The sequence below is a fragment of the Orycteropus afer genome, unplaced genomic scaffold (assembly GCF_000298275.1).
Source record: "Orycteropus afer afer isolate SDZICR_OR568_19922 unplaced genomic scaffold, OryAfe1.0 scaffold00096, whole genome shotgun sequence".
NCBI classification, from domain to species: Eukaryota; Metazoa; Chordata; class Mammalia; order Tubulidentata; family Orycteropodidae; genus Orycteropus; species Orycteropus afer.
In genome coordinates this window covers 2,350,029-2,371,828 of record NW_006921683.1, presented here as the reverse complement: position 1 = coordinate 2,371,828, position 21,800 = coordinate 2,350,029, and positions in this window count along the sequence as shown.

The window sequence follows — 21,800 nt, the reverse complement described above, 5'->3', positions numbered from 1 at the left end:
TCTTAGCTCCAAGACAAAGCATCTTTTTTTGACACATGCCTCAGAAACTTGACTTCTTGCCTGCTTGCCTGCTGCTGCTGATCCTGACACAAAGCAACTAGTTAGTCCATTAGTTTAAAGTGCAGACCCTTTAACAAAATGACATGATGAATTTATGATCCATGATTATGAATGTATTGATTTATATAAATGTAGAGGAAAGACCCTTATAAACCCTAATCTATGCAAACAATATATTATGTGTAATATATATCTATACATACATGTAACACACACACACACACATATACATATCCCTCTACTATTTAAAATAGATGCTGTAATCTATCCTGGGTTTTCAAATCCATACTGTATTAGTTCATATTTAATTATAGACTATGGCATGGTATTCTTTGTTTTCTCTTTTGTGGATAAGAACTGTTTATTAATCTTCTCTCACAGCCTTTACCTCATAGTATTGGGCACTAGAAGCTTTCACTAAGTAAGCATAACTCACAGCCTGAAGATTCTGATCTTCATTTCCTTAAATGCTGCAAATAAAGACTGTTGTCTCACACTCCTACTCTTAGCAAATGTTGTTGTTGTTAGTTGCCATTGAGTCGATTCTGACTCAGAGCCACCTCATGTGGGCAGATTAGAACTGCTTCATAGGGTTTTCAAGGCTGTGACCTTTAGGAAACAGATTGCCAAGTCTATATTCTGAGGCACTTCTAGGGGTTCAAATTGCCAACTTTTGGCTAGTGCTCAAGCACTTAACCATTTGTATCACCCAGGGATGTAATAGTTACATTTTGCTTTAAGTAAGACACAATATTAAAACATTGATAAAATTTTTTATAAATGGTAGAATTCTCACTTTTCATGAAGGAGACTCAGGTTAGATTCCAATACAACACAAAAGCAGTCATAAGCCATCTGTCAGTGCAGGTTTGAGTGTTTCTGTGATGCTGAGCAGGTTTCAGCAGAGCTTCCAAACTCAGACAGGCTAGGGAGAAAGGCTTAGAAATCTACTTTCAAAAAATCAGGCAATGGAAAATTGAGCACGGTGTCACCATGAGTTAGTTGAAGGCAGCTAACAACAACAATAAGTTAGAATATTGAAGCAAGGTTGCTGTTTTTTGGTTTTCCTTGGGTTCACAAACACTTCAGAAGTCCCTGACTACAGTAATTCCAGAAACTACAAGCTAATATTGTGTAGATGTCTATGTATCATTGTTCTTACCCCTTAACAATTCTCAAAAGGTTTTAGATACAAGGTTAAGAACACTGTGAGCCTGAGAACATCCTTTAGCATTTTTATCAATTAGATTTTATAATACAACTTCTGCCCTCTGACTTGTGATATCCTATATTGCAGAAGTTGTATGAGCTATTGTTCAGTTCTCAAGGGTGTTCTGTATAATAGAGTGGTCACAGAACACACATTTCTCAATTCCAGCAAAGAATCTTTATTCTAGTGTGTTTTGGGGACACATTATTTAAGAGTGACTTCACACTGGTTTTGAAAAGTAGATGTTTCAAAATTCATCCACACTGCAAATAGCATCCAGCCATCTCTCTGAGATGGAATATTGGTAATTGTTTAAACATCTTCAAGCATAATTTTACCTTTTCCCACTCTGGGGATTTCTCCTGGTGGCTTTGACCAACATGAGGTCACCAGAGTAACAAAAGCCACTCAAATATGTAGAATTTTGGTACTTTACCAGTGATGTTAGCAGCAAGCCAAGGTAATAGAAGAAAACTCTTACTATCACAAATGTGATTATATTTCTGCCTAGATGTAAACAACTTTCACCATTTCTTCCACTTCAGTACACTATTCACAGCATCATAAGAAACATTATTTTGTTCTTATTAGTTGCCATCAAGTGTGTTTCAGCTCATGGCCACCTTATGTACAACAGAACTAAACGCTGCCCAGACCTCACCTCCTTCACAATCACTGGTATGTACCAGTCCACTGTTTGCAGCCACTGAGTATTTCGAATTTATTTCAACCTAGAGGGCTTTGCATCAACACTAACTATATAGGACAATATTCTATTGTGATCCATAAAGTTTTCACTGGCTAATTATTGGAAGTAGGTCACCAGGCCTTTCTTCCTAGTCTACCTCATTCTAGAAGTTATGTTGAAACCCATTCACCATGGGTGACTCTGTTAGTATTTGAAATATTTGTGGCATAATTTCAGCATTATAGCAATATACAAGCCACCAAAGTACAATAAACTTTTCGGAGATCATTTTCTTCCAAGTTCAATGTTCAAAAGGTCAACTAAGGGCAATTTCTTGGTAGGTTACCAAAACAGCTATGGTGGTTACCCCAAGATGCAGAAATCTGGATTTCAAGTGAATTAAAACCATTTCTCATTTGTTATAATAGTGTAAAAAGAACAGTCCTGAAACTTATGTATTGGTATTATGTATTGGTTATAAGACTGAATAAATAAATAACTATATTGATAAATTTGGAAGACAAGGTATCACATACGCAAAGAGCAACAATTATAGAACAGGACCAGGCAGAACAATTATTAGAGGGTTTTGATTCTCTGTGTGTGTTTGTGGGTGTGTATTTCCTAACTTTGCCCTGTGAAATAGCCTAGAGCAAAGAGAACACCTAGGACCAGAACCTGGTTTCTAAATAAGATTGTTAACTAAAAAGTATTAGCACTCCTTGAAATAGTACTGATTCCAGGGCTGGAGAAGAAAGGTACAATTAAGTGTGGAATATTTTGTGCTGCAAAGTAAGATAGTGCTCCAAAGTGAAATAAATAAATAAATAAAAGACATAGGAGCAAGCTTCAGGAGGCTCACAATGGCTAAATCTGAAACAATTTGATCATCAAAATGAACAGGGACATTAACAAGTTATAACCATTTATAAATAAGAATGAACCTGTCCTGGTGGTACAGATAGATGATGATAAATAGATAAATGATAGACAGATAGATAGACAGATAAATAGATAGACAGACATATAGAGACAAAATTTTGATTTTCCTGGAATCCAGATTTCATGGAATTGGAGTGACTCAACCAGGCTATCCTCCCATAGATGTCTTTTTGAACCATGAAGGAACTGCTTCCCAAGAGTCATCTTCAGGTTAGACAATAACTTAGTATACAGCTTACTTGGATGATTTGTCCTTTGGTATTGGGTTCTTTTGGAAAATTATCTATATGCACCCAGCTTCCAAAAGCAGGAATTCCAGGGTCTGACCAGAGGCTGTATTTTAGGATGAATTGCATGTCCTTGGTGATTATGTTTCTGTAATCTATGGACCCTGAACCACTGTTCATGCTTTGATGTAATCTTCAGAGAAATCAACATAACAAGCAATGACATATAACCCAATTTCACTGTCTTCTCTTTGAAGTGCCTTCCTGTTGACACTGTTGCCTGAATAGAATAGAATCTACTCACAATAAATATATTCTGTTACATTAATTATTGATGTTTTCTGCACATTTAGGTTTCTGACCATAGATAGACAGATACATATAGAGAGATATTAAGAGAAACTCTTCCTTACTATTAGAATGTCTACTAATAGAAGGAATGATAATGGATTAAAAAAAAAAAAAAAAAAAAACTCACCATTTGCAGACATCATAGTAAAATTTGATTTCCCAAAAAAAAATAAACTCACTGCCATCGAGTTGATTCTGACCATAGCAACCCCCATTGGGTTTCTGAGTGGTAAATCTTTACTGAAATAGATTGCCCTATCTTCCTTTCATGATCTACCAAACTTTGACAAGAAGCAATATTACATATTCTCAAAGTATTGTCCCACAAATTATTTATTAATAGCAGGAAGAAATATAAATTATATAGTGGAAAACCAGATAATGCTTTAACCAAGTACTCAAAATGGACATGTATCAATTCAAAAGGAAAACACAATCTTTGATTGCTGTGTGATTTAATCTAAAATTTGAAAAACTGGGAAATTTACCCTCATGCAAGAGAAGACAGCTTTCAGAGTATAAAGAATTCACAGATATTAAATTATATTGTCTTAAAGAATATAGGTTCCCATGGTAATGAAGAACTTAATGACCACTACGTTTACATTAAGAATGTAACTTCACAGAAGATTCCTTTCTTGACCAACCTGCACTACTGATCTTCAGAAATTTGAATTTAAATAGTTGGAGTCTTTCTCATTTTTAAAAATACGTGTTTTATTATTGTTGAGAATATACACAGCAAAACATACACCAATTCAACAGTTTCTAAATGCACAATCCAGTGACATTGACTACATTCTTCAAGTTGTACAACCATTCTCATCCTATTTTCTGAGTTGTTCCTCCCCCATTAACATAAACTCATTGTTCCATTAAGTTTCCTAACTAATCATTCTAGTTGCTGTTTTCAATTTGATCCTATGTACATAGATCTTAAAAGAGAATAGTGCTCAAGGCAGACATTTTAATGGTTTAGTTAGATTAGTGTTAACCTAAACTATTTTCAACACTCATAGCACTGTGGTGACTTGAATGTTGCTGTAATACTTGAAGATATATCACTAGTATTACAAATACCAGCTGAGACATCCATGGTGGTCAGGTTTCCACGGAGCTTCCACACTGAAAAAGACTAGGAAATATGACCTGGTGATATACTTCTACAAACAGTTGGTCAATGAAAACTTTGTGAATAAAAGGGTTATATTGTATGATATAGAGTCAAAGGATAAGCTCCTCAGTTTGGAAAGCAATCAAAATATGAGTAGGGGAGAGCTGCCTTCTCAAGGTACAGTCAGCCTTAAAGATGTAGATGAAGTAAAGCTGACGTGGCACAAGTCAATAAGAAACAGCTGCAAACATAATTAAAAATCAGAATGTCAAATGTATGAAGTATGTTGTTGTTGTTATGTGCCATGAAGTCGGACCCAACTCATAGCCACCCCTCCTTGGGTTTCTGAGACAGTATCACTGCAGAAGTAGATTGCCCAACCTTCCTTCTGAGGAGTGGTTGGTGGTTTGAATCGCCAGCCTTCTGGTTAGCAGTCAAGTGCCTTAGGCACTAAGCTACCAGAGCTCCTGTATGAAACTAGGAAAATTAGAAGTTGTCTAAAATAAGATAGAACTCTTGAAGATAGATATCCTAGGTATTAAAGAGCTGGAATAGACTGTTATTGATCATTTTGAGTCAGATAATCACATGCTCTCTTACACCCAGAATGACAAATTGAAGACAAATGGGGTTGCATTCATCTTCAAAACAAAATTTTCAAAATCTATGTAGAAGTACAACACTATCAGCAATAGTATAATATTCATACACATGCAGGGAAGACCATTTAGTACAACTTTAATTCCAATGTATGCACTAATTACTAATGCTAAAGAATGAAAAATTGAAGATTTTTACCAACTTTTGCAGTTTGAAATTGATCAAACATGCAATCAAGATGCATTGATAATTACTGGTCAATGAAATGCAAAAGTCAGAAACAAAGAAGGTTCAGTAGTTGGCAAACATGGCCTTGATAACATATGATGTTGGAAACTGCATGACTGAATTTTGCAACACCAACAACCTGTTTATTAGAAATAAATATTTTTTTCAACAACATAAATGGCAACTATGGACCTTGCCAGATGGAATACTAGGAATCAAATTAACTATATCTGCGGAAAACATGATGCAGAAGCTTGATATCAGTCAGAACAAGGCCAGAATCTCACTGTAGAACAGACCATCAACTGCTGCTCATATGCAAGTTCAACTTGAACTTGAAGAAAATTAAAACAAGTGCTCAAGTGCCAAAGTACAGCCTAGAATATATCCCACCTTAATTTAGAGACCATTTCAAGAATAGATTCAATACATTTAACACCAATTACTGAAGATCAGACAAGTTGTGGGATGACCTCAAAGATACCATCCATGAAGAAAGCAAAAGTTCATTAAAAAGACAGGAAAAGGAAAAGGAAAAAAATGGATGTCAGACAAGACTCTGAAATTTGCTCTTGAACTTAGAATAGCTGAAGCAAAAGAAAGCAATGTAAAGTAATAGAGATGAACAGAAGTTTCAAAGGGCAGTTTGAGATGACAAAATAAAGTATTATAATTAAATGTGCAAAAACCTGGTAATAGAAAATCAAAAGGGAAGAACATGTCAACATTTCTCAAACTGAAAGACCTGAAGGAAAACGTAAGCTTTGAATTGCAATACTGAAGGTTTCCACAGGCAAAATATTGGATTGCACAGGAAGCATCAAAGGAACTTGGAAGAAATACAGAGTCACTGTACCACAAAGAATGAGCCAGAGTTCAACCATTTCAGGAGAACCAGTGGTACTGAAATAAAATCTCCAGCCTGCACCAAAAGCACTGGAATAAAACAAGGCTCCAGGAATTGACAGAATACTAATTTTGATATGATATCAAATGGATGCAACACTGGATGTGCTTTCTCATCTATGCCAAGAAATCTGGAAGACAACTATCTGGCTAAGAGACTAGAGGAGATCCATATATGTGCCTATTCCATAGAAAGGTGATCAAACATGTCCTGGGAATTTCCCAGGGGGGGTTGTAATTTCCTTTCAGATGAGTTTGGAGAAACCAAAGAATTTCTCGGGTGTTCCCTTTACCAGCATGCATTTTATTAAGAATACAAAAACAAAAACAAAAATACCAAACTCACTGCCATCGAGTCAGATCCAACACATAGCGACCCTTCCTTGGGTTTCCGAAGTAGTATCACTACAGAAGTAGATTGCCCGCCCTTCATTCCAAGGAGTGCCTGGTGGGTAAGAAGGAAAAAACAAAATTAAGAGAGAGGGAGAGAGCAAGAGTTTACAAAGTGATAGATACAAGGTAGACACAGGCTTACACAACTCCTTAGAAGCTTCTTGTGATCCATCAGGAAGCTGGGCTGGAATGCATCCAAGGATATCCTCAAAAACCTGCCCATCTTTTGGGAATATTGTACCCGAGTCTGGGGGATTGAGGATGGGGTCTACGTGATCAGGACTGAAAGGCTATGTGACCAGTTTCCTGTCTTAGTGGCCCTGAGCCACTCAAGAGGGGGTCCTGGGCAGGGCTTTAGGAACCACCTATATTTGCCTTGATAAGGCACTGCTTCTTGGAAGGAAAGTTGGGCAATCTACTTCCACAGTGATACTGCCTCGGAAACCCAAGGAGGGGTCGCTATGAGTCGGGTCCGACTGGATGGTACATAACAACAACAACAACAGCTAAGGAACAGGTTAATCCCTAACAGGGGGGAGGTGATTGAAACGTGACAGGGAGAGAGAGGGGAATGGTTAGCAGATTCTTACAAACTCAGCTAAACAAGATAGAATTTGAGACAATTTTTGGAGTGATGCAGTCACTGCCCATACAAAATGAAATGTGAAAATTATTGAACAATATCATTAATATCATATATATCATATACAAGTAAAATTTTGCTGAAGATAACTCAAAAATGGTTACAGCAGTACATCAACAGGTAAAACCAAACCAAACTCACTGCATGGAGTTGGATCCAACTCATAGGGACCTCTCTTTGGGTTTATGAGGTGTTATCACTATGGAAGTAGATTGCTCAACCTTCCTTCTGAGGAGTGGCTGGTGGGTTTGAACCACCAGCCTTCTGGTTAGCAGTCAAATGCCTTAGGTAACTTCTAGAAATTCAACGTGTATTCAGAAGAGGGCATAGATGTGTAATATCTTTGCCGATGTCAGGTAGATCTTGGCTGAAAGCAACGATTATGAGAAAGATGTTTACTTGTGTTTTATTGAGTATATAAAGGGATTCCACTGTGTAGATCATAACAAATTATGGATAACATTGAGAAATATGAGTATTCTGGAATAATTAATTGTGCTCATGTGGAACCTGTACATAGTCAAAACAAATGGCTGTATGGACTATACATGCAGGGACAGATTAGCTAGTTTAGGAGATCCCTGTGTGCTCTCTTGAAAGAGATTCAGCATAGATCCCATAAGTGCCCAGAAATGCTGAGAAGAAGAAGAGGCAGCAGCTAAACTGAAAGCAGCATCAGTCTTAGACAAAGAGGTTGTCACTCAATTGACACCTAATTGATCACATGATATCAAAGACCTAATTATTACCCCCTCTACCCCTACCACACTAACCTGGCCATTCATGGCAAAACATAAATCCTTTGAAACTCAAATTTCTAAGTCAAATCTACTGAGGAAAAAGTTGGCCATTTGAGCAGAATGAGATTTCAAAATAAAAACAAAGTTAAATATTAAAAAAAAAAGAGTTAAGGATTCCTGAATTTGTATACTTGATAAAATATGCTTGTTGTGGTTACCAAGTGCCACTCTGACAGGAATATACCACAAATGGGATGGCCTTAACAAACAGGAGTTTATTCTCTTACAGTTTGGAGGCTTTAAGTCCAAGTTCAAAGTGCCAGGCTCTAGGGGCTGGATGAAAGGCCCTCAGCCTTGGGCTTCAGCTCTGCTTCCAGCTCCTGGCCCACTGAAGCTAGAGGCTTTCCTTCACTCAGACAGCTGCTGGCTGCCGAGGCTACAAAGCCCAAGGTTGACAAGGCACAGTCCCGCTGTTACCAAACCACATGGCAGAACATTAATTCAAGCCCATTGTATGTCCCCAGGTTGCAGAGCATGGCAGGCTGCTGAAAAACGACATGGCTGCATGCAGGGTCCAAGCATGTCATAAACTATAGACCGTTCCCCAAAGCTTCTGCTTATATACAGGAAGTAGACCACATTCCCTAAGTCTCTACTGCTCACAGTAGATTCCACCATGGAGTTGATTACCAGTCTCATCATGGGGAATACTACATCCAGCTGCTCATCCAATCCCAGCCAAGTTGACACACCAACTGAACTACCACATTATTTACATTCAACAAATAGTATCTCCTTCTGAACTTGATTCTTCAAAAAATATATATTTAAATAGCATGAATGACTATCTAATCATAAGCAATATTAAAGAATATCTTCCTATAAGGGAACATGAGTAGAAATGAGGTCTAATTTCACTATTAAACTTAGGAAAAATCAGCTGTATAAATAGGCATCCATCCAGACAACAATTTTAAAAAGGTAAGTTCACATTTAACTTCAACTCATCTAATGCATAAAAGAACTGCAAGAAACTTCACCAGCCAGCTAAGCCCTATTAACTATACTTCTCATTTCCACAATCCAATAATGTAACATGTTGCCTCCTGTGAGTGGAGTTTCTATTTCCTCTGCCTCTTAGAATGATCTGGAATCAAACACATTTCTGCCGAGATGATGTAACACAATCATTTTGCCTGCATCATGCAATAATTATGCTATCCTATTCTCAGCTTCTCTGCCCACTCTACTCTTCACTCAAGAAGTTGATTGCTTGACAGATGCAAAGCAGTTATGCTCTCACTGTTCACCCTTCAACAGTTCTCATGGGACGCCTTGAGGTGACACCCTGAAAGTGATTTAATGTCTCTCTCAAGACAAGGGCTTCCTCAGCAGCCAGGTTGAGGTTGCTATCAATGTCAAGGTTATAATTTGTTAATTTTCCAATTGTAGTAAAAGTTAATGCTACCAATCCCTGATTATAATGGTCTAATTTGTTTCAGTCCTTGATAGTTCAGAGAATAATCTTTAAACATAATCTCATTCCATCTCCACAGTTTGTTGTCCTTATAAAGAAAAAATAAATAAACAAACAAATAACTAAGGCCTATGGCTGGTAACACCTAGAAACAAAACTCAAAGTCTGACCCTTATTCCTGTCTAGTGTTATTCCACCCCAATATAAATGAAAACAAATGGGAAATAAGTTCAGAAAGTGATATCATGACAAATAAGGCTCCATTTCTTGGAGGACATATTCCCTTGTCTGTGACCTCCCCAACCCCTGTGACTAATAAGGAATCAATAGCCTATTGTCTCAAGCTTGATGCAGGGATGCCTTATGACAGTATTCACGATGCTGTAGTCCACTTAGAATCAGCGGCATTTACCTTAGGGTAAATAAGCCTCCCACAAACTCTGATTAGGCCTCAGATTTCTTGGGATATGCATTTGTATTAGCCCAATAGAATTCATATCACGTTGTAAATTTAATTTAATTTTACACATTGATATTGTCTTCATGATGGGAAACACAATGACACCACAAAGTAGTGGAAAGAACATGCACTGTGGAGCCTAAAAATGTAATTTCAACATCAGCCTCTATCAATAAGTGTCTATATAAACTTAGTAAGTTTATCTAACTGAGCTTCACTTTCCTTATATATAGAATAGTGATAATTATGTCTTCTTTATGCTAGTAGTTGTGCTTCAGTGGTGGGACTCTGGACTTCTGTGTAGAAGACTCAAATTCCATTCTGGGCCAATGAAGCACATGTGTAGCCACCACTCATATGTCAATGGAGGCTTGTGTGTTGCTATGATGCTGAACAGGTTTCAGTGGAGCTTCTAGACTAAAATAGACTAGGAAGAAAGTCATGGTGACCTACTTCCAAAAATCAGCCAACAAAAATCCTATGGATCACAATACAGGTATGCATCACTTAAGTACGAAATGTTGTTGTTGTTATGTGCTGTTGAGTCAGCCCCGACTCATAGTGACCCCTCCTTGGGTTCCCGAGGCAGTATTACTATGGAAGTAGATTGCCCAACCTTCCTTCCGAGAAGTTCTGTGAAATAGGTGGGATATGATTTGGATATAATGCAAACACCGTGTTATATATAGTACATATGTGTGTATATATTCCATACACATATATCAGAATAACCCCCTCCTGAGCTCTGGTGGCATAGTGCCTAAGGCATTTGACTGCTCACCAGAAGGCTGGCAATTCAAACCCACCAGCCACTCCTTGGAAGGAAGTTTGGGCAATCTACCTCCATAGTGGTACTGTCTCAGAAACTCAAGGAGGGATCAGTATGAGTCAGATCCAACTCGATTGCAGTGAGTTTGGTTTTTGGTTTGGAAGATGCTCTGGCTCTCCATTAGCACCTGGAGTCTAGCAGCCTAGCCAATTGGCAATTAGCTTCCTCTAGGCATGAGTAGCTCCCAGGGAGCCTGGTCAAATTCCAAAGCCCAGAAAGACAGAGCAAAGTGGTTGTCTCCATGTTCAGGGGACTGCAAGCCAAGGGGACTGCAGTCTAGCTGGGGTTTTCAGCCCACCTGGGGCTACAAGGGAGTCAAGTTATGGCTTTTGTGGTACCCACAAACTGAATGGTGGCTCTGCCTCCTGACAGCTTTCCAAACAAACCCATTTTCCTCATTGGGAACAGAAAGTACGTGCAGTCAGATGTTACCTGAGAGGATGTTATGTAGTGCATACCTGTAGTCTGACCCTCAACTGATCTTGGAGATGGAGGAGGAACTGGTAGTATTTCATTCCATTGTGCATGGGGTCAACACAGTCAGGGACTGACTCCATACCAGCTAATAAAAACTACATCTTTGCAGAATTGTAGGAAATTAGTGGAATAACAAGGGGAAAAGCCTTGCTTGCTACGAGAGAAGCAAAATGAACATTAGTTTCTTTCTTGCTCCTTAGTACTTCTGAGCAAGTCTGAGAAAAGTTCCTTACCTTTAGAGATATTGAATAGCTATAATTATATTTGAATTAAATTTTAACAGCATCTTAAATAGGAAAATTGAAAAAATGAAAGTTGCCTAATAGGTTATTTTTGGCAATGTTATCATTTCCTGTCACATTGCTCTTCAATATTCAATGCAAATTAGAAAGAACAATTTAGTTTAACATTCTACTTGTCATTAAGAGATTTTATATTTATTATTCTGGTGATGTAGTGCCTAAGGCATTTGACTGCTAACCAGAAGGCTGGTGGTTCAAACCCACCAACCATTCCTTGGAAGGATGTTTGGGCAATCTACTTTCGTAGTGATACTGTCTTGGAAATCCAAGGAGGGGTTGCTATGAGTCAGATCTGACTCAACAGCAGTGAGTTTGTTTTTCTGTTTTTTAATGGCCAATGATTGTGAACATTTCCTCATGTGTTTGTTGGTCACCAGCATATCCTCTTTGGTGAAGTGTCTATTCATATCTTCTGCCCATTTTTAAATTGGATTATTTGTCTTTTTGTTGTTGAGGTGTTGGAGTTTTCTATAAATTTTAGAGATAAGTCCCTTGTCAGATATTTTTCCCAATCTGTAGGTTGTCTTTTTACTCTTTTGGAGAAGTCTTTTGAAGCACATACAGATTTAATTTTAGAAGGTCTCATTCATAGTATATCTTCTGCTATTTGTAGACTTGGGTTTATGCTTGCCAGTCAATTTATGCCATAAATTCCAAAAACCAAATTCATTGCCCTTGAGTAGTTTCTGACTTACAACAACACCCATTGGCTTTCCAAGGCTGTAAATCTTTATGAAAGTAGATCACCCAATCTTCCTTCCACAGAGCAGCTGGTGGGTTTGAATCACTGACCTTGTGGTTAGCAGTCAAGTCCTTAATCCACTATACCACTACAGCTCTTTTTATGCCATCAATTAGGGCTCCAAAATTTGTCCCTATATTTTCCTTGAGGAACTTTGTAGTTTTAAGTTTCACATTTAAGTCTTTGATTCACCTGGAGTTACTTTTTATGTATGGTGTTATGTACAGATCTTGTTTCATTTCATGAATTGCATCCTGCAAATGGATATCCAGTTTTGCCAGCACCATTTGTTAAAGAGATCATCTCTTCCCCATTTAATGGATCTCAACCTTTTATCAAAGATCAGCTGACCATAGGTCAATAGTTCTATTTCTAGGTTCTCAATTTTTTTCCATTGGATCTATGTGTCTGTCATTGTGCCAATATCAGGCTGTTTTGAGTATTATATAGTAGCTTTTGATATCTGGGAGTGTGAGACGTCCTTCTTTATTCATCTTCTTCAACAGTGCTTTGCTTATCCAAGGTCTTTTTCCTTTTGGTCTAAAACTAGTGATTAGTTTTTCCATATCCTGAAAGACTGTTGATGGGACCTGGATTGGGATTGCATTGAATGTGTAGATTGGTTTGGGTAGAATTGACATTTTCACAATGTTTGTTTTTCCTATCCATGAGCATGCTATGTACGTACTTACATTTATGTAGATTTCTTATGGTTTCTTGAATAGGCTTTTATAGTTTTCTTAGTACAGGTCTTTTGTGTTTCTGGTAAGATTTATTCCCAAGCATTTTATTATTATTATTATTGGTAGCTATTGTAAATGATATTGATTTCCTTATTTCTTTTTCAGCAATCTCTTTACTGGTGTAAAGGAATCCAATTGATTTTTGTATGTTGATCTTGTATTCTGCCACTGTGCTAAATCTTCAATTAGTTCCAGTATTTTTCTTTTTGCTGAGTCTTTTGAGTTTTCAAGGTATGGGATCATATCATCAGCAAATAGGGATAGTTTTTATTCTTCCTTACCAATTTGGATGGTTTTGATTTCCCTTTCTTGCCTTATTGCTCTGGTTAGGACTTCCAATAAAATATTGAATAGAAGTGATGATAAAGGGCATCCCTGTCTGGTTCATGCTTGCAAAGGGAATGGTTTCAGTCTCTCGCCCTTGAGAATAATATTGGCTCTTGGTTTTGCATATATGCCCTTTATTGTGTTGAGGAATTCCCCTTCTATTCCTGTTTTTCTGAGAGTTTTTATCAGGAATAGGTGTTGGATTTTGTCAAATGCCTTTTCTGCATCAATTGATATGATACAGATACAGGTCTCATTTCCTCTTCACAACTGTTCTATCTTGCATCTTATTCTAACTGAATGACCTGCCATCTTTTAAGTAATGGCAGCTTTACTCTTTTTTTTCATGAAAATTTAATCTCCTGTAAATGTAAATGGTTCAATCCTAACTAATTTAAGAAATGAAATCATGTAAGGAAAGGATTTATTTCTTCTAATTATTTTTCTTTCTTATTTATTTGATCTATATGCTTTAAAACCTTGACACACTCAGTTGTAACACTCTCTCTGGGATAGGTCTCATTTGTTTCTTTTAAAATTGTTGTTGTTGTTGTTGTTATGTGCCGTCAAGTCAGCCCTCACTCATAGCAACCCCTCCTTGGGTTTCCGAGGCAGTATCACTACGGAAGTAGGATTGCCCAACCTTCCTTCCGAGGAGTGGCTGGTGGGTTTGAACCGCCAGCCGTCTGGTTAGCAGGCAAGTGTCTTAGCCACTATGCTACCAGAGCTCCCAAATAGGCTATGAAAATGATATTTTAAGTGTCAAGAGAAATAGATTAGTCAAAAAGCTTTCAGATTGATCTTTTGTTCTCTAATCTAGATAATGCAAAAACATCCTATCAACATTCTTTAAGGATACTGAAAGAATAATTTTATCACTAATTTTATGTAGAAAAGAAAGAGACCTCGGATAAGCAAAGCATTATTGAAGAAGAAGAACAAAGTAAGAGGTCTCATACTACTGGATCTCAAAACCTACTTTACAGCTAGAGTAGTCAAAAGCTTGGTATTGGTATAACAACAGACACATAGACCAGTGGAATAGATTGAGAATCCAAAAATACATCCATCAACCTCTGGTTATCTGATTTTTTTTACAGAGGGCTGAAATTCATTAAACAGGGAAGAGATGATCTCCTTAGCAAATGGTGCTGGCAAAATGGATATCCATTTGCAGAAAAATGAAACAAGATCTGTACCTCATACCATACACAAAAAGTAACTCCAGGTGGATCAAAGACTTAAATGTGAAACCTAAAACTATAAAGTTCCTCAAGGAAAATATAGGGTCAAATTTAAGGGCCATAATTTATGGCATAAGTAGACTGTCAAGCATAACTCAAAATGCACAAACAGTAGAAGATAAACTAAATGAATGAGACATTATAAGAATTAAACTTTTATGTGCTTCAAAAGACTTCTCCAAAAGAGTAAAAAGAGAATCTACAGATTTGGAAAATACATTAAGCAATGACATGTCTGACAAGGGAATTATCTCTAAAATTTATACAAAATGCCAACATCTCAACTACGAAAAGACAAACAATCCAGTTTAAAAATGGGTGGAAGGCATGAGTAGACACATCATCAAAGGGAATATTCAGGTGGCCAACAAACACATGAAGAAATGTTCACAATCATAAGCCATTCAGAAAAAAAACCTCACTGCAGTCGAGTCACTTCAGACTCATAGTGACTTTGATACCAAAACCAGACAAAGATATCATTGAAAAGGAAAACTACAGAGCAATATGCCTCATGAATACAGATGCAAAAATCTTCAACAAAATCCTAGCCACTAGACTTCAACAACATATCAAGAAAATCATTCATTATGACCAAGTGGGGTTCATATCAGGTATTCAAAGATGGTTCAACATTAGAAAAACAATCAAGGTCATCCACCCCAGAAATAAAACAAAGGAGAACCACATAATCATATTAATTGATGCAGAAAAGGCATTTGATAAAATCCAACACCCATTCCTGATCAAAACTCTCAGCAAAATAGGAATTGAAGGGACATTCCTTAACACAATAAAGGGCATCTATGCAAAACCAACAGCCAACATTATACTCAATGGAGAGAGACTGAAACCATTCCTCTTGAGAACAGGAACTAGACAAGGATGCCCGCTATCACCACTTCTATTCAACATTGTACTGGAAGTCCTAGCCAGGGCCATAAGGCAAGAAAGGGAAATCAAAGGCATCCATATTGGTAAGGAAGAAGTCAAACTATCCCTATTTGCTGATGATATGATCCTATACTTAGAAAACCCAAGAGACTCAGTCAGAAATCTACTGGAACTAATTGAGAGATTTAGCATTGTGGCAGGATACAAGATCAACATCCAAAAATCAGTTGGATTCCTTTACACCAAAAAAGAGATTGCTGAAAAAGAAATAAGGAAATCAATACTATTTTCAATAGCTACCAAAATAATAAAATACCTTGGAAGAAATCTTACCAAGGACAAAAAACACCTGTACAAAGAAAACTGTAAAAAACTACTTCAAAAAACCATAAGCTACCTAAACGGAAGAACATAGCATGCTCATAGATAGGAGGACTGAACATTGTGAAAATGTCAATTCTACCTAAAGCAATCTATGCATACAATGTAATCCCAATCCAGACCCCATCAACATTCTTTAAGGATATGGAAAAACGCATCATTAACTTTATACGAAAAGGAAAGAGACCTCGGATAAGCAAAGCACTATCAAAGAAGAAGAAAAAAGTAGGAGGTCTCACACTGCCCGATCTCAAAACCTATTATACAACCACAATAGTCAAAACTACCTGGTACTGATACAATGACAGACACATAAACCAATGGAATAGAATTGAGAACCCAGAAATAGATCCATTAACCTATAGTCAGCTGATCTTTGACAAAGGGTTGAAATCCATTAAATGGGGAAGAGAATGTTTGTTTAATAAATGGTGCTGGCAAAACCAGACATCAATTTGAAGGAAAATTAAACAAGATCTGTACTTCCATACACAAAAACTAACTCCAGATGGATCAAAGACTTAAATGTGAAACCTAAAACTAAAATTTCTCAAGGAAAAATTAGGGACAATCTTTGGGGTCCTAATATATGGCATAAATAGACTATCAAGCATAAAACAAAATGCACAAACAGCAGAAGAGAAACTAGATGAATGGGGCCTTCTAAAACTTCAATTTTTATGTTCTTCCAAAGCATTCTCCAAAAGAGTCAAAAGAGAACCTACAAATTGGGGAAAAAAATATTCTGCAATGATATATCGGACAGGGGACTTATCTCCAGAATTTATAGAAAACTCCAACACATCAATAAACAAAACACAAATAATCTAATTAAAAAATGGGCAGAAGACATAAATAGACATTTCACCAAGGACGATATTCAAGCAGCCAACAAACATATGAAGAAATGCTCACAATTATTAGCCATTAGAGAGATGCAAATCAAACAAAAATGAGATATCATCTTGCTCCAGCACTAGTAAAAAGTTCAACAGGACACAAAATAAAAAATGCTGGCAAAGATGTGGAGAGATTGGGACTGTCATACACTGCTGGTGGTACTGTAAAATGGTACAACCATTGTGGAAAGCAGTATGGCGATTCCTTAAAAAGTTGGAATTAGAAACACCATTTGACCCATCTATTCCATTACTAGATATATATCCTAAAGAAGTGAGAGCCATGACTAGAACAGACATATGCACACCCATGTTCATCACAGCACTGTTAACAATTGCAAAAAGATGGAAACAACCTAGGTGTCCATCAACTGAGGAATGGATAACTAAACTATGGTACATACACACAATGGAATATTATGCAACCCTAAAGAATAACTTAGAATCTGCAAAACACTGCATAATGTGGATGAACTTGGAGGACATTATGCTGAGTAAAATAAGTCAATCACAGAAGGACAAATATTGTATGAGTCCGTTATTTTAAAAGGCAAGGAAAGGTTTATCTATGGAAGGAAATTTTCTTTGTTGGTTGCCAGGGGTGGGAGGGGAGGGAGAGGAACACTGTTAGATTGGTAGAGATAAGTATTGATTTGGTGAAGAGAAGGGCAATGTACCAAATGTGAGTGATCAACATGGTGGCATTGAGGAAGAGGAAGACATAGAGAGGTACATGGGAGGTATAGATAACAAAGATGAGCCCTTTTGCACATACAGTATTGCTTTGTCAGTGAAAGTAAACATGGGTATACAGGTAGATAGATGGGTGGTTAGACTGAACTGTTAGGTATATCTATGAAGTGAGGAGTGCACATACAGTACTGTATTGTCAGTGAAGGCAAACATGGGTGTACAGGTAGATAGATGAGTGGACAGACTGAACTATTATGTATGTCTATAATGCGGGGAGTGTACCCAAGACCACGTATAGGGTTGGCAGACAATGGTCCTATAAGTCTACTTGTATGATCTGAATTTCCAGGTGTATAGTAGAGCTGACAAGAGACAAGGTTGTAGTCAGTTTTTGGCCACAGCCAGCTACCCAGAGGGACTGAGTAGTTGAACCGATGGGCTTGAAACCATAGTTGCAGGAGACATCAAGCTCAATTGGCATAGCATAGTACACAAAACAGTGTTCCACCTCCTGCTTTGGCAAGTACTTACTGGGATCTTAAAAGCTTGCAAATAGCCCTGTAAATGCATTGATGGGTCTTTCCTCATCCAGAGCAAAGAAGAATGAAGAAAACCAAAGATTCATGGAAACTATTAGTCCTAGTGACTGGTACACCAAGCAATCTGCAGCCTATACAACTATGAGACCAGAAGAACTAGATTGTGCCTGGCTACCACTGTTAACCACACAGAGGGTGATCTATATAGGAGACTCTGGATAGAGAGGGAGAACAATGTGGAATAAAACTCAAAATCATTTGGAAAAAAACAAAGTAGGTACCAAATTTGCTGGTCTGATAGAGCCTGGTGGAACCACTGAGACTATGGCTCCTAAGTGCCCCTCAGGTCTGGAATTGAACCCACACCTCTGGCTTCCAGCCAAACAAAAGACAAGCATATGAGTTGAAAATTTACCTGAGGTAAATACACTCCTTGGAGAGAATAATCATGGGAGAAAGAAGAGCTTTTTATGCACAAGGTGACAGCTCAGGGGGCAGGAGTGCTTGGAGGGGTGGACACAGAAAAGAGGTAACTATTGGGAGGTAGTGGGAGGGGAGCTGTTGCATTGGGGTAAATTGTGGTCAATGTCATGAGACAAAGTATATGTGAACTTCTGTATGGAAAGTGAATTTGCTTCTTTAAATTTTCACTCATATCACACACACACACACAGAAGTCATAAAAGATCTGTTGGACAAGAAGATATAACCATACTGAATATCTATGGACCCAATGAAAGAGTCCCAAAATACATAAATCAGACTTTAACAGAGTTGAAAAGACAAATAGATGACTCCACAGTCATATCAGGAGACTTTAATACACCAATTTCAATGAAAGATGGAACAGTTGGAAAGAAACTCAACAAAGATGTAGAAGGACTAAACAATACGATCCACCAACTTGACTTGTAGACATCTCCAGAGCACTTCACCCAACAACAGTACAATATACATTATTTTCATGTGTACATGGAACATTTTCCATGATAGACAATATGTTAGGCCATAAAGTAAGTATTAATAGATTTTAAAACAAAATCAAAGCATCTTCTCAGACCACAAAGCTATAAAATTAGAAATAAACAATAGGAAGATCAATGGAGAAAGAGCAAGCAATTAGAAACTGAACAACACTCTCCTTAAGAACAACTGGGTAATAGAAGAAATGATAAATGAAATTTTAAAATTTCTTCAATCAAATGAGAATGAAAACACAATATACCAAACTCATTGGGACACAGCAAAAGGAGTTATCAGAGGCCAATTTATAGCAATAAATATGCATATATAAAAAAAAGCCAAAATCAACACTTTAAACCGACTCCTCCAACAATTAGAAAAGAACAGCAAGAAAAGCCTAGAGTCACCAGAAGAATGGAAATAATAAAGATTTGAGCAGAAATCAATGAAGCAGAAAATAAAAAGACAATAGAAAAAATCAATAAGATTAGAAGTTGTTTTTTTTTTTTAAAGAGTAATAAAATTGACAAACTACTGGCAAAATTAACAAAGGAAAAGAGGGAGATAATACAAATAACATCAATAAAAAACAAAATGGGTGGCATTACAACAGAACAAAGTGAAATAATAAGGATAATATCAGGATGCTATGGGAGCTCTGGTGGCATAGTTCCTAAGGCATTTGACTGCTAACCAGAAGGCTGGCAGTTCAAACCCACCACCCACTCCTCAGAAGGAAAATTGGATAATCAGTAGAGATACTGCCTCAGAAATGCAAGGAGTGGTTCTATGAGTTGAATCAAATCGACAGCAGTGAGGGTTTTTTTTTTTTCAGTTTTGATCAGGATACTATAAAGAACTATACTCCAGCAAATTTGAAAATCTTGAAGAAATGAACAGATTTCTAGAAACACACTACTTACCTAAACTAACACAGACTGAAGTGGAAAAGGTGAATTGTTCCTTAACAAAAGAAGAAATTGGACAGGTCATAAAAAAAATACAAAAAAAAAAAAAACAGTCCTGGCCCAGACAGCTTCACTGGAGAATTCTAACAAACATGACACCAATCCTACTCAAAGTACTCCAAAACATAGAAAAGGATGGAATCCTCCCAAATTCATTTTATGAAGCAAGCATAACTTTGATACCAAAACCAGGCAAAGACATCACTAAAAAGGAAAACTACCAACCAATATCCCTCATGAATATAGATGCAAAAATCATTAACCAAATCCTAGCCAATGGACTTCAACAATATAGCCAAAAAATAATACATTATGACTAAGTGGGGTTCATATCAGGTATGTAAGGATGATTCAACATTAGAAAAACAAAAAAGGTCATCCATCACATAAATTAAAAAAAAAAAAAAGGGAAAGAACCACATGATCATATGAATCAACGCAGAAAAAAAATTTAATAAAATCCAACTCCCATTCCTGATTTAAAAAAAAAAAAAACTCTCAGAAAAATAAGAATAGAATAATATTCTCATAATAAAGAGCATATATGTAAAACCAACAGCCAACATTATTCTCAATGGAGAGAGACTGAAACCATTCCCTTTGAGAACATGAACCAGAAAAGGATGCCCTCTATCACTACTCAGATTCAACATTGTATTGGAAGTCCTAGCCAGGGCAATAAGACAAGAAAGGGAAATCAAAGGCATCCAAATAGATGAGGAAGAAGTTAAACTCTCCTTATTTGCTGATGATATGATCCTATACCTAGAAAACCCAAGAGACTCAGTCAAAAATCTACTTGAACTAATTGAAAGATTTAGCATCATGTCAGGATACAAGATCAACATCCAAAATTCAGTTGGATTCCTCTACACCAGCAAAGAGATTGCTGAAAAAAGAAATAAGGAAATCAATACCATTTACAATAGCTACCAAAATAAAATACTTGGGAATAAATCTTACCAGAGACACAAAAGACATGTTCAAAGAAAACAATAAAAGACTACTTCAAGAAACCATAAGAGATCTACATAAATGGAAGGACATACCATGGTCATGGATAGGAAGATTGAACATTGTGAAAATGTCAATTCTACCCAAAGCAATCTACACATTCAATGCAATCCCTATCCACATCCCGTCAACATTCTTTAAGGATATGGAAAAACCAATCACTAACTTTATATGGAAAGAAAAGAGACCTCAGATAAGCAATGCCCTATTGAAGAAGAACAAAGTAGGAGGTCTCACACTGTAGATCTCAAAACCTACTATATAGCCACAGTAGTAAATACAACCTGATATTGGTACAATGACAGACACCTAGACCAATGGAATAGAATTGAGAATGTAGAAATAAATCCATTGACCTAGTGTCAGCTGATCTTTGACAAAGTGCTGAAATCCATTAAATGAGGAAGAGATTGTCTGTTTAACAAATGGTGCTGGCAAAACCAGATATCCATTTGCAGAAAAATGAAACAAGATCCATACCTCACCCCATACACAAAAACTAACTCCAGATGGATCAAAGACTTAAATGTGAGACATAAAATTATAAATTCCTCACGGAAAAGCTTGGGGCAAATATGTTGTTGTTGTTGTTGTTGTTTGCCATCGAGTCAGCCTCGACTCATAGCGACCCCTCCTTGGGTTTCCAAGACAGTATCACTACGGAAGTAGGAATGCCCAACCTTCCTTCCGAGGAGTGGCTGGTGGGTTTGAACCACCAGCCTTCTGGTTAGCAGTCAAGTGCCTTA